The sequence below is a fragment of the Habropoda laboriosa genome, unplaced genomic scaffold, assembly GCF_001263275.1.
Source record: "Habropoda laboriosa isolate 0110345459 unplaced genomic scaffold, ASM126327v1 scaffold309, whole genome shotgun sequence".
NCBI lineage: Eukaryota > Metazoa > Arthropoda > Insecta > Hymenoptera > Apidae > Habropoda > Habropoda laboriosa.
The window spans coordinates 1,399,110-1,412,222 of record NW_017100481.1 but is presented as its reverse complement, the minus strand read 5'-3'; the positions used below and the strand labels follow the sequence as shown (position 1 = coordinate 1,412,222).

General features: G+C 42.2%; 4 non-coding genes across 4 annotated transcripts; 3 read left to right on the top strand and 1 right to left on the bottom strand.

Annotated features, from left to right (window-relative positions):
* Positions 1-657: 657 nt before the first annotated feature.
* On the top strand, positions 658-729 carry Trnaa-ugc. The gene has a single exon. It is a non-coding gene; the product is annotated as a tRNA-Ala (tRNA).
* Positions 730-10,976: 10,247 nt separating this feature from the next.
* Trnal-uag lies at positions 10,977-11,056 on the top strand. The gene has a single exon. It is a non-coding gene; the product is annotated as a tRNA-Leu (tRNA).
* A 545-nt stretch (positions 11,057-11,601) lies between these two features.
* Trnaq-cug lies at positions 11,602-11,673 on the bottom strand. The gene has a single exon. It is a non-coding gene; the product is annotated as a tRNA-Gln (tRNA).
* A 429-nt stretch (positions 11,674-12,102) lies between these two features.
* On the top strand, positions 12,103-12,174 carry Trnaa-ugc. Its single transcript has one exon. It is a non-coding gene; the product is annotated as a tRNA-Ala (tRNA).
* The last annotated feature ends 939 nt before the right edge of the window (positions 12,175-13,113 follow it).

Here is a 13,113-nt window from a genome sequence, read left to right as displayed (position 1 = left end):
ATTTAGTCCTAGAAATTTTCACGATTGCTGCAAGTTAAAAAATACACAGTGCTAAACCATGGAATGGTGACAAAACACCGGTCGAAGACCAATTTCCTTACTTCTGCGGACCGAAGATTGGTATTATACAAAAGCTGGAAAATAGAAGGAAATCGAACATTGTAACTCTTGGAGCACCTGTTATCAATGGTACCACGTTCCATTGAAATGACACTTGGGATACAAGCATTGTCCTTCTCCGCCGGAGTATAACACAGCAATGTTTCGGTTCCTCTTTATTCACGACACTTGTATCTGTTAATTCTGCAAAGCAGTGCACATGCAGACTTTCTGGCATTTAGAACGGTGATATACCACCGGTATACCGGTCGAAGCCAAAAATTATTACACGTGAGGGTCTCCTGGTCACATAAACGCTCCACGAATACTAGAATTTCCGACGTAGCGATAAACAAACTGATTGCAGATGCTACTCAAACAGATGCAATCCCCTAGAATTTAATTCCCTAGACTAAAGACAACCCTTCCGTTACATTTCAAATAACGACATCTAATTAACGCGATTATTGCATTAAACGTATCACGATTATCGTTCACGTATCACTGTATATTAATCCTCGTGGTTGTGTGCGTGATGAAATCATAAAACGTCATCACGGGGATGTAGCTCAGTGGTAGAGCGTTTGCTTTGCATGTGAAAGGTCCCGGGTTCGATCCCCGGCATCTCCAAATTTTTATTTTGCCTCCAGCCGGTGTTCGCGTTTTCTGTATCAATACTCGATACTAAAACTCTACAAGCTGCAATTATATGAAAAAAAAAAAAGATAGAAAGAAAAGCGCTGTGCTATAATTTAAATCGGTTCTTTTTGCAATTTATCGATACATCTAAATATATAGCTTCAAAGTCAGCTCGATTAAAAAGTAGATTAATGCTTGACACGAACATCGTGCAGGCAACCAGGGAACGCTATAATTGCAACATTATGGACATTGGCACGGACAAAAAATGAAGGTGTAATTTTTAAAGCCGGACACCTGAGCGAGATTTTTGCGCAATTTCGCGTTGATTGGCAATAAATCAGGCGGCGAGAAAAAGGAAAAGACGGTGCCTTATTCAGTGAAATCTGATATTCGTGTAAAAAGCATAGAGGTAAATTGAAATAACAGGAAGCTGCGGAGCATACGTATAATCATCGATTCCCCTCGAGCGTGCGGTCGTCCGGTGCCAGCAATCAGAACCTTCCTCTCCTTGCTTCTTTCCTTTCTTCTTCATTTCTTTTTCCCCTCTCCCCTCTGTGTGTTTTATTTTTCGAAACCTCGCAACTGCTGTCCATCGCCCCGGACGGGATATATTTTACGTTTCGCGAAGCCAGAAAATCGCGGAATTCGCCCAAAAACATTTTATTAGGGTTTCCGTATTTAATTTTCCGACAAACGTAGGACTATTCCATCCGCGCGAGGCCAACAACGAACAGTTGTACAGACGTACACAGCCGGCCGCGCTGTGACAGAGAGAGGCATTTTTAGGATTTCAGGGAAAAAGGGAAAATCGTGGAAACACGTCGTCGACCGTCCGCTCTCTCCAACGTTTACACCTAAATTTTAATTACACTCCGTTGCCCGATAGCATGCGCAACGCGTTCGAATAGAAAAATTCTTCCTCCGTCGAATTAAATACCAGCGGCAAATCGTTCGAAGCTTCGCCCGTTCCTTTCATCCCACGCTGTGGAACAAAGATGAAAACACACGGGTTGAAATATATATCGAAAGGTAAACGGGGTGGAGGAAACGGGTATAGAATGAACGCCGATCGAGCGTGCGTAACACGCCCGGAAGGGGTTGTTGCTTTCGTTCACTCTCTCTCTCTCTCTGTGCCTTTCCTCTTGTCTCAGCGAGTCACCGCCGCCGCCGCCTCTGCGTCCAAACGAGATCGAAATCGACGAGAGAGAGAGAGAAAAAAGGAGAAAGAATAGATTGGAGGAGAAAAATTGCAGAATCGTGTTGACTGCAGCGGAATAACATGGTTCCTGGCGTTCCCTAATCCGTTTAGCGTAAAAACTGCATCCGATTGCACGGGACGCGGCGTGAGGAGAGCCGCGTGGCGTCTCTTCGAACGAGCTGAAAACCGCCCGCGCGTCAGAAAACTCTGTGTATATGCCACGCATGCACGCGGTTCTCAAGCTAAACGCATTTATCGCTGATGCACCGAGGGAGAAAATCAGAGCCCGCCGCCTCACTCGCTCTCTCTCTCTTCGTTGCCGGCGTCGTCGACGCCGACCGACGCTGCCGCCGACGCCGCAGCCACAGCGTCCATTGTACTCGCGTACGCGTCGCCGTTGTGTTAGAGGATGCCGTGGCGAGGTGGCGAGCAAGGGGTTGCCGTCGGAGGGTTCGGAGTGGAAGGACAGGGAGAAGGAGGGTTGCACGCCATTCCTTCGGCATTACGTCATACGTCGATTCTCCCGGGGATTCCCACGGCGTCAACCCGCGCCCGAGAAACTTCTCCGCGCCGCTTTCAGCAGGTAATACACGCTGTTTTACTCCTATCACTGTTATTAGCCGGCGTCGTTCAACCGGTGGAGTTATGCGCGCGGTTTCTTTTGTAGCCACGCACCCGTGTTTGCTCCCGCCGGGGGAGATTTCTATGGTGGGCTCTCGCTCTCTCTCTCGTTCTGTATACGCACGCAGAAATGTATCGAGAGGCTCGAGTTAGTCATACACTTTCGCGGAGGTAGTAAGCTTGTGTACATTGTTTTCGAAGCATCCGGTCATTCCGATGAGTAATGCAGCTTTCTCATTTTTTATGAGGCTTTAGGTCGGTTGTTGCAAATGTACCTATGGATGCGTTTGATCGATACAGTGGGGAATTTTTGAATGACAATATTGTGGGATGATCTGATATTGAAATACAGGGTGTTTCACTTGTAATGAATTTTTTATTATTTTCACTGGTATTGAAATTAATTTCTTCAGGGACACTGACACATATGTGTACGTTTAGTTTCTCGGAAAAGTGCAATATGAAAAACATAATCTGCCAACAAGGAAAGCAGTTTAATTGCTATCGATTTAACATGAATATAAATGTGACTATATGAAAAATTAGATCATTTTCTTCTAACTTTATACAAATCATCCCTGAAGAGGTTAAGAAAAAATGTACTAAAGAGTAAGTGTACTAAGAAAAGTCAAGCTCGTTCACAGATTTATTAAGTTTTCTCTTGTTTCGTTATTTTTACATTCTTCTAATTAAAAAATTTTTTACATTCAGTCAAGTCAACTTGATGTTGGCTATAATGTCGCATAGTGCAAAAAAATTTTCTATGACCATGCGGTACTTCTTTCTTTATCATCGCTAAGTGCATACTCTCAAAACATATAAATTCGTTTTCATCATTCTTTCTTACCTTTAGTAGCAGCAGAAATATATAATTTAGGTGTTCATTATAAATGAAACATTCTACGTACATGGAAAATAACACGTGCTTGAAGGTAACAGTATTAATTCACAGCAAACGAAAAAATCGTGTTTGATTAAAGGAATTCTACTCGTTCGAGAACAAATTCCGGCACAATCGTCCGATAAGAGTCATTCTCCGGTATTCGTTCCACCGCGTTCCAACCGAATCGCCCATAAATGAGAAACTTTAAACACACTCGAAAAAAAAAGTAAAAAAAAAAGATACGAAGGAAAAGGGAAGAAATAATGGAAAGCGTGTTTCGCTTAGGGGTAATCGTCGTCGCGTGCTCCGCGCCAAAAAATGGGGCTGCCAGGGCTGATTAATCATCGGCAATCTCGCGAGAACGTGTCGAAAGGACGCGGCCATTAAAGGCAAACGACGAAAACTTCGTCACATGACCGACGAACGTGGTGGTCCAGGGGAATGAACGCGTTATTTATTTTTTTCTCTTTTTTCGTTCCCTCTACCCTTCGCACGCGGATACGCCGCCAGAAGGAGAAATAGAGACGAACGAGTAATTTAATTGAAATTCCCCGCCCTTCCCTCCTCCGCTGGTGAGCGCCGTCGGTGCCGCAGAAATTGTGGAAAAATCGAGTCATACGATGGTCGGGGCTGCGTGAAAATGGAATTACAGAGGGAAAACGAGGTTTGTCCGATGATGCAGGTGAATGCCGGTTTCGCGAGGGATCGTGCAACCATCGCAGTAGAGGGAGAGACGGCGGGTATAGTCAGTTCTCGACGATCTCTCGATCGAGGGAAAAAAAGAGGAAGAGAGTGGGTTTGTTGGGACAAATTTTTTGGTTTTAAATTTTCGCGCAAATTGGCCTTGCAAAATTACTCTCAATTACCGCATCGTGTTTGCGAGAGCGAGCTACCTCACTCGACGCATCCTCCTGTATATACACACGCTTGTTCTCGTTATCTGGCCTCGAGCAGGCTGTGCAACTCGACTGAAAAATATCTACAACGAACGTGCGAGTTTCCCGTATACACGTATGTGTACCAACACATCTACGTACCGTGTACAAATTGCTCGGTGCACAAATCGATCGATAATCCGCCCGGTAATCGAGAAGTTTTTCCGACGCGGGTCGTCGACGCCGCGGAAATATTACCGAATCAGCCGTGGAAATATCGACCGAGTGATTCACGGGATCGCTTATAACGCAATTTGTTTTAATTAAAAATTGTCCGCGGCTACGGCATAAAATTCGCATTACACGCGTCGAATTCGCGTTGGAGGCGATAGCCGCGTTTCTGAAAATCCTGCCGGCAGCGAAATTACGATTGCTAGGAACAATCCTGGCGAGATCGTACCTACCGTCTCGCGAGTACACTTTCCACGGTTCAATTATGAATGCAACGCGAGCGTACGTAACCGACGCGTGGATCGATCGCTCGCAGAGAAGCCTCATTTCGATATGCACATTTTAATTAGCGCGGGAGCGTGGCCGCGAAAGAGCGATATCTCGGCGGCGAGACAAACAGAAACAGCGTAATTCGATTCGGAAGGCGCAAATATTTGAGCAGGTTGTAACGTTGTGTTTCCAGAGGTTACCCGAGGCGCGCGCGGTCGCCTGTACCGGAACCGGTGCAACGAAACGCATATAGACACTTCATCACCGCGCATCCGGAATCGCCGGAGGTCAGTTACGCGAAAATATTCCGCCTCTCCTCGTTTGTTGTAACATCGTGTTTCGGGAAACGCGCGCCTTCGGCCCCGGAAACACGCGACCCTATGCCAGCCTCTGCTTGTTACGGCCAACTGGACCCCCGTCTATTTCCAGTTTACAGGACGGATCGAAACGGAGGTCAGTTACGAGAAAATATTGACTGATCGCGCGTAATGGCACATCCGAACGCCAACAATAGAATCCTGCGTCCTGCTGCCTACGCGTTCCTACGTATCACCGATTCCAGGCACGCGTGCCTACATACGTGAACGTACGTGTTTGTACGTGTACCGATACGTGGAGCGTAGCGTGTTATCACGTACGAGTCGCGGATATAGTTGGCTAAGCATAGACGACGCGCGGCCGGCTCCGATGTTAAAGCGCGCACATTTCCTGGTCCTCATCAATTGTCATTAAACGACATGATTATTGCGCATGTTGACGATTATTGCGGCGATAGACCGTTACCGGAATACCCACCGAAGCCCGCGGTCTCTCATAATGATCGATGCTCGATACGTACTCATCGAGTATTTCGTTAATGGCCGGCACATTGTGTCCAGTGGGACGGTGTGCAGAGCCTCGCGAAAATATCGAAAACCCTCGTCCATTGCTGGTTAACGAGCCGTTTCAGGGAGAGGGTGTTTTATCCGAAAAGTACCTTTCGTTGCGTTTTCCGTGGGTTCTGAACGTTAGCGGAGTGTTGTCGGAAACGTTCATCACTTGGTCGATTACTGTAATATCTTTATTTTTCAGCCTCGCGGCTAAGAAATTCATTTCGTTTGCATTACCTAATTTTTACGTTTTTGTTTAATTTTCTCCTTTCTGTTTCTATTTAGCTAACCTATTCTTAATATTACTTTTAGTACAGTGGAACCTCGATAAATCGAACCTCATGGGAAGAGAAAAAATCTTCGTGTTATAGAGGTTTGGACTTGTCAAGTTTTCGAGTACGAGAGGTCATTAGCAATATCCTTTTTCTTTCTTGATCCAATTTTTACTGTTTCAATTATATTTATTTTATCAGCCAATACGTACGTTTAGAATTCATTTTGTCACATATAATCCGGAGAAAAGAATGAGAAACTATAGAACTGTGCTTTAAACTTATTCCCTCGATCTTTCACAGAAACCTGCTTTTCCGACCAAAACGCATGCACTGTTTATCTCTATAAAGGAAGTAACCGAAATCTCTAAAAAAAATTCTTAGTTTATTTAAAAATTTATTTAGAAAAAGTAAACAATTGACGATCGTTGAACTGTTCATCCTATTGTAGACAAATAATTCGACTTAACGGAAGTTTCATCTCCAGTTGTAGAGGTTTTTTCAACGAAGCGAAAGGGAATAAAGAAAATTCTCGTCTTATCTACTAACTCTACCACTTACTATTACGTTACGAATAATTTCACGGTTAAGAACGATCGCTTCAATCTTTCCTCGTGGTTCTCGGACGGTAGCGTTAATCGTTTCAATTGTCCCGGGAACGATCGTTTAACGCGCGAAATAATCGTATCATCCGGCTAATCGTTCGTACGAGCGATGATGATTTTGCGTTAGCTCACGCCAGTGCACAGGAAGTCACGAAACAGGGCACCTGTACGCTGTTAGAGTGTATCATCCAGCCACGAGGCACGCATTCGCCCGATGATACGCCGAAAATAATAGATTTATCATCCCCAATTGGCTTCGAAGCAGTATATTTCACGAGAATATCCACGGAAGACGACTCGAACGCGCCCCTCTCGGTACACGGCTGATATACGCTCGAGGATTTTCTCTATGATATGCAACATGCGGGACGTAATTCAGTCGGTGCAAGTCATCGGGATCATCTACGGCCGACTGTATACGGCTAGCAGTAACGATCCATCATTTACCGCGACAGCCACGAGTATTAGGCTAAAGTGGCGGCGTGATTCTGCTAAACGCGATGCTAAACAGGTACACTCCTGTCGCGAACCTTTCGACCATCGGCTGCATGGAAAGGAGGAACAATATCGTTCGTACGCGTCCATTTTCAATATGGACATTCACGTCGACGTTGAATATTGGTGTGGAGAAGTCGCGAGGAAATATGATCGTGTACGGGGTGTCACGTTTGTAGGGATTATCTGAGATATTTCCATTGGTGTTGGAAATGAGAAGAAATGAATGATGTTTAGGAGTTTGTATGATTTGAGAAAAAAGTGGCCTCGAGGTCATGGACATTTTTTTGCATATTGACATCTGTTTTTTGTAACGCCATGTGTGGTTGATATCGAGAATAGTTCAACGACCTGTGACATCATGATGTTGAAATGACTTTTGAATAGAAAAGTAGGGAAGAGGACTTCGGTTCATCTTATTTATGGAGAATATCCTCGTTTTTAATTGCATCGTTGTACCGGGAATAAGACTTGCATTTAAAAAAGCAAAAGAAAGTTTATTAAGCAAGACTTTTCCGGTTTTTAATTGCACATTGAGGAGATTCAGTGTTTGACTAAAGTATGAAATAACGAAGCAAGAGAAAAATAATAATCAGTGAATATCAAAATGATCCCGAAAGTGACTTTTTTTTTTATCGTTATCAGGTGTATATCCTCAAACCATACAAACTTCTTTTTCAGTAATTTTTTCTTACGTTCGACGGAAATAATTTAGACACCCTGTACACTAAAGATCGAGCTATTCGATTGATAAATGTAACCGTGGAGAAAAAAATGAAAATATTGGATGTAAAAAGAGACGCGAGGTTGTAAAACATCGGCGTAAAGAATGCGAAAGCGCGAGATTTATCTTCTATTTTCCAGCCTGGCCGTATCTCCGACCCCGTAACGAGGGGATCCTCACTTGCGAAGACCGATTTCGGCTTATCTCGCCGGCTTATCAGCTACACGAATATTCACGCGAATTTATCGATCTGTCTGCAGTCGTTTCGGCACACGTTTTCTCTCTCTCGCTTTGAAACGTCAGTTTTACGCTCCTCGTTCCCCGAGGGACGTGATAAGAAGAGAAAAAAAGAAGGAGAAATAAGAAGACACTCCCTTGCAGTCGCGTTATGAGCATGAATTTTTATATTGAGATGTTATCGCGTCGCTACCGGGAAGGGAGAATAAAAAGGAAGAGATTCGCGACCATAATGACGTACGTCCGCGCGTACCGTAGCCGATTTCGTCGCTTCCTTTTTTCTTTCTTTCTTTCTCTCTTTCGACCATCTGAACATGTTAACGTGTTCGAAATTAAAAAGAGCAACGAAACAGAGACGACAGAGGAAATCGATCGTAAAAATTGTTATTATTCTGTTTTGCTGTAATAACGACAGCGATTTTCGTCGTGTTACACAGCCAGTTCAGACGATACGGTCAATTGGTTGTTACAATTGCTTCGGCAAATGAACAGTTTGTCGTAGTGCGAATAAGCTATTGCAGTAATAGCTATTACACGCTATACTGAACCTATTAACCTCTTTAAGGATGATTTTTTTTAAAGTTAGAGAAAAATGATGTAGTTACATTTATATTCGTGTTATATCGATAGCAATGAAATTGCTTTCCTTGTGGGGAGATTGTGCTTTTTATATTTTCTCTATCATAAATACTGGAATTTTTGGAAAAAGTAAATGTACACGTATGAGTCAGTGTTCTTGAAGAGGTTAATTCTCATGTTTAGAAGCTGAACGTGCGGCGACAATACAGAACCGTGTGAATGCTGTTTGCGGTTAATACCGATTCGGTATTCTTGCCATTCGGAATTTTTGTCATTTAAAATTTTTGCCATTCGGAATATTTTCCATTCAGTATTTTTGCGTCATTTGATATTTTGCCATTCGGAATATTTGCCATTCGGAAATTTTGCCATTCAGAAATTTTGCCATTCGGAAATTTTGCCATTCCGAATATTTGCCATTCGATATTTTTGCATTCGGTACTTTTGCCGTTCGGTACTTTTGCAAGTCCGAAATTTTACCATTCGGAATATTTGCCATTCGATATTTTTGCATTCGATATTTTTGCGTTCGGTACTTTTGCCGTTCGGTACTTTTGCCGTTCGGTACTTTTGCAAGTCCGAAATTTTACCATTCGGTATTTTTGCCATTTGGTATTTTTACCATTCGGAATTTTTGTCATTTAAAATTTTTGCCATTCGGAAATTTTGCCATTCGGTATTTTTGCCATTCAGAATATTTGCCATTCGATATTTTTGCATTCGGTACTTTTGCCGTTCGGTACTTTTGCCGTTCGGTACTTTTGCAAGTCCGAAATTTTACTATTCGGTATTTTTGCCATTTGGTATTTTTACCATTCGGAATTTTTGTCATTTACAATTTTTGCCATTCGGAAATTTTGCCATTCCGAATATTTGCCATTCGATATTTTTGTATTCGGTACTTTTGCCGTTCGGTACTTTTGCAAATCCGAAATTTTACCATTCGATATTCTTGCCATTCGGAAATTTTGCCATTCCGAATATTTGCCATTCGATATTTTTGTATTCGGTACTTTTGCCGTTCGGTACTTTTGCAAGTCCGAAATTTTACCATTCGGAAATTTTGCCATTCGGTATTTTTGCCATTCGGAATATTTGCCATTCGATATTTTTGCATTCGATATTTTTGCGTTCGGTACTTTTGCCGTTCGGTACTTTTGCAAGTCCGAAATTTTACTATTCGGTATTTTTGCCATTTGGTATTTTTACCATTCGGAATTTTTGTCATTTACAATTTTTGCCATTCGGAAATTTTGCCATTCCGAATATTTGCCATTCGATATTTTTGCATTCGGTACTTTTGCCGTTCGGTACTTTTGCAAGTCCGAAATTATACCATTCGGTATTTTTGCCATTCGGAAATTTTGCCATTCGGAATATTTGCCATTCGATATTTTTGCATTCGGTACTTTTGCAATCCCGAAATTTTACCATTCGGTGTTTTTTCCTTTTGAAATTTTTACCATTCGATATTTTTGCAAGTCTGAAATTTTACCATTCGGTATTTTTGCAAGTCCGAAATTTTACCATTCGATATTCTTGCCATTCGGAAATTTTGCCATACGACATTTTCGCTGAATCGGTAAAAATTATCACCGATCCTGCAAAAATACCGAATCGGTGAAAAAAAATGCATCATCGAAACAGGCTGTTTCAGTCTCGAACAGCTAAGACGGCAGACGATTCCTCGTTGAGTTGCGTAACTCGTTTGGCGAGAATAGACGAGCGCAGCGTGTATACGCATACTACGCGCAGCCAGCCAAAAGCGAGACCACCTCTTTATCATGATGATAACCTGCGACGATCGTCCGCTGCCTACGATGAAAGCGTTTAATCATAGCTCTCTATGATGGCTACTTCCTGCTGCCTTAATTGCCCGTTTGTTGGCTTAATTAATTGTTTCTGACTCGCGAGAAGTAATTTCTGACGTATCGAGATTGTTTATTATCTCGCACGATATACTATTACCTTCCATGAATATTCTCTCTTACAAAAATAGAAGCTTAAGAGCAAGTTTAAATTAGAAACAATTTACTACAAGATTTACAACCAACGATGCAATAATTAAGGAAATACATCTTCCTTTTTTCAGACACTGAACAACTTGTTCCTATTAGCATGCAAACGGTATATTGTTTATTTGATAAAAGTGTATTTTACACTTTCACGAGGTGTTATTACGAAAGTATCTATTTTTCACGCGATATCGGGAAAAATATGAAAAATCAACGAGCTCAGGTAGTAAATACAGTGTTACACGTCGTTTACGTGTAATATAATGGGAAATGTTCGTACTATAATCGAATAAAACGATGTTATGCAATATATATAATGACGGTATACCTATATATCGAGATAGAGAAACACCATTCCGAAGGCAGCGTGGCCGAGCGGTCTAAGGCGCTGGTTTTAGGCACCAGTCCGTAAGGGCGTGGGTTCGAATCCCACCGCTGTCAATTTCTTTTTTTTTTCTTTTTCCATCCGTTTAAAATCCGCGAAACTTAATATAGAAATTTGCATATCAGGTTTTCTCGTTTATAAAAAATATTCCACGCGACCGAAATATATTTGAACAAATTTATTATTGAAAACTTCGTCCATTCGTAATATATATGTATATAATGCACGATACCTATTCAGTTGTTTTTTTTTTGTAGAAAATATTCCAAGAAGTGAAATTACACGTTATTCATCTGTTTCGGAGTAAAATAGCGAACGTTTGTAAACGCGATGCACACAATGCAACTTGTTGGTGTGTAAGTGAGACGTGTAACACGAATGTAGAAGCATATAATCAAGAGTAAATAGTTTGTTATTTATGGTTTATATGGCGAGCGTTAAATATAAGCATGTGTTATAAAATGTAGCGTGTAATTGATGAAATAAAGGTATCCCTCCGTTGAAACTCTTACTCGAGCGAAATGTACAGGTTAAATATCGATAATGTATAGTTTGATTACGGGTAGGTTTAAAAATATTGTTTAAAAAATTCCAAAATACAAGGTCCCACCGAGATTTGAACTCGGATCGCTGGATTCAGAGTCCAGAGTGCTAACCATTACACCATGGGACCTTCGAAATTGTTTAATAAAAATACAGATGAAGTGAATCCTTAAAAATGCATATCATTGCTATAAGTACCGATGCATTATTAGAATTAGGTTAGAAACTACTTCAACGACGTAAGTGTGCAAATAGCTACCATATTATATAACCACATTTACACTCTTCACAAGAAATAATCAATAAACAGTTAAATAAACAAATTCATTTAGAGATCTCGATTAAACGCGATCGATTTCACAGTTCGAAACAAGCGCCATTGCCGACTCATCGATCAACGCGTAGAATCACTTTGTACCAACAGGAAACCAAAAAATACTTGGATATTTAAACAAAAACTCGGTGTACATATAAAATATTAACAATAGAAAAAATCATCGAAGAATCGATAATACTTAGAACGACCTTGTCATCCATTTGTAGAAGTATATTAAAAAACGGGGATGTAGCTCAGTGGTAGAGCGTTCGCTTTGCATGTGAAAGGCCCCGGGTTCGATCCCCGGCATCTCCAAATTTTTTTTTTTCTCGATTATTTTTTTTCCACTGTTCCACAGACCTCGTCAATTACGTATTCTCCTATCATCCAACAGATGTACGTTGTTACAGATTTTACCATACTCCAGGAGTACTCCACATCACGCCTAGCAGTGTAGCCAAGAACTGCGCACTTGGGAGAGAGACGCACACGTGGATTCGCGATTGCAGACACGTGCGGAACGATTATCAACGTGGTCGTGCTTCGTTCGGCGATCGCAACAGGCGACTCGCGAGAACAATAAAGGAAAAAAGAAAGAAAAACGAGAGAGAGAGAGAAAAAGGATAGAGAATCACGCAGAGTCGACGCATTGAAGTCAACGATGGCCATGGGTGTATGTAAAGCAAGGAGCATCGAGGGAGATGATAGGATGCAAACGAAGCCGAGCGGAGGAGATTGAATGGTAATAGTGGTCGATTCGTCATATGCAAAAGTTTCGTATAACCGAGTGAAAAGCGGCCCCCGGTGGTCGTCGCTACGAAAGATGGTATCATTTGAATTGCCGTGCTCATCGCGCGGCCAAACAGATACCACCGTATATACAACACCTCTTCGTATCTGTTCGCCTGGGCGAAAAACGCGAAGAGAATAATCGCGCGAAATATACTGTGACAGGCTGATTCTTTTTTTCTTTTTCTTTCTTCTTGCCCCTTTCTCGTCTCTTTACCCCACCTCACGCTTGCCCGTCGTCGTCGTAGTTCTTTCTCCCGCGGGGTACATATACGCAACGTCGCGGCCCGGAGAGAATTAATCATCGCGGAGAGAAACGACGCAGTAAAGCGGAGAGGCATAGCTCGGCTCTAACGTAATAGTACCGCCGATGAGTTGTGCCGATGCAAGAAATGCACACCGATGCGGGGATAAAAGGCCTTGATTGATCGGAGGTAAACGTGACCGTTTAAATGTTGCGGCAGT